The sequence below is a fragment of the Pteronotus mesoamericanus genome, unplaced genomic scaffold (assembly GCF_021234165.1).
Source record: "Pteronotus mesoamericanus isolate MK-2021 breed Mesoamerican mustached bat unplaced genomic scaffold, CSHL_Meso_final scaffold_651, whole genome shotgun sequence".
Lineage (NCBI taxonomy): Eukaryota > Metazoa > Chordata > Mammalia > Chiroptera > Mormoopidae > Pteronotus > Pteronotus mesoamericanus.
In genome coordinates, this window is record NW_026555325.1 from 34,394,477 (window position 1) to 34,395,000 (window position 524).

The following is a 524-nucleotide window of genomic DNA, read 5'->3' on the forward strand; positions in this document are numbered from 1 at the left end:
CTGTCCGGTCCGGGATAGGAATTACCTCTGCATCCAGCACCTCCACGCTGAACAAGCTGCCTGCCTGCAAGTCACGGAGTAGCTCAGTTATCAGATAGGTTCGGAGAGAAAGAGGCCACCTTTACACAACTTTTATCATAGTATATTACAAAGGTTCTGCTTTATTATTATTGTTAATCTCTTACTGTGCCTAACTTATTAATTAAACTTTATCATAGGTATGTATGTACAGGAAAAAGCACAGCATATACAGTGTTTGGTAGTATCCTCAGTTTCAAGGATCCACTGGAGGCCTTGGAAGACACATATCCCCGAGGATAAAGGGGGACTGCACTTCATTCTCAAAAAGAGCACACCCACCTAAAAACTTGTAAATTACATTAATCATTCAACTGAATGATTAATCCATTAAACATCCTTTCCTATGTATAGCCAAAGGTCCTTTAAAATCACTTTTTTCTTGCCGTTTGTGCTACATTAAGTTTCAACGTTAAGTCTGTGTGTGTGTGTTTTAATATTTCCTC